Here is a 461-nt window from a genome sequence, read left to right on the forward strand (position 1 = left end):
AAAAGACACCCATTTCATGTTTGTTCAAAAAAGACTGCACTGAACTGCTCCACTTTAAAATATATATATAAATATTTACTTTTTGTAGAGATGGAGTCTCACTATGTTGCACAGGCTGGTCTCAAACTCCCGGCTTCAAGCAGTCCTCCTGCCTTAGTTTCCCAAGTAGCTGGTACTACAAGCATGCACCACCTTGCCTGGCTAGTTTTTTTATGTTTTTGACAGGGTCTCGCTATGTTACCCAGGCTGGTCTTGAACTCCTAGCCTTAAGCAATCCTCCCTGCTCTGCCTCCCAAAGTGTTGGGATTACAGGCATGAGCCACTGCGCTGGATCTGCTCCCCCTTTTTTTTTTTTAATTATGCATTTCCACCTGCTATCCCCTCTGCTGGAAATGCCTTTTCCTTTTCCCAGCTTGACAAAATCCTTCCCAGCCTTCAAATATCTGAGGCAAGCCTGGGCA

General features: G+C 44.9%; 1 protein-coding gene across 1 annotated transcript in view; it reads right to left on the minus strand.

Annotated features, from left to right (window-relative positions):
* Positions 1–461, minus strand: part of QPRT (quinolinate phosphoribosyltransferase) — a 35,521-nt gene that overhangs the window by 33,824 nt on the left and 1,236 nt on the right. The gene's annotated exons all lie outside the window — the stretch shown is intronic.

This window comes from Colobus angolensis, unplaced genomic scaffold, assembly GCF_000951035.1.
Source record: "Colobus angolensis palliatus isolate OR3802 unplaced genomic scaffold, Cang.pa_1.0 Scaffold128, whole genome shotgun sequence".
NCBI lineage: Eukaryota > Metazoa > Chordata > Mammalia > Primates > Cercopithecidae > Colobus > Colobus angolensis.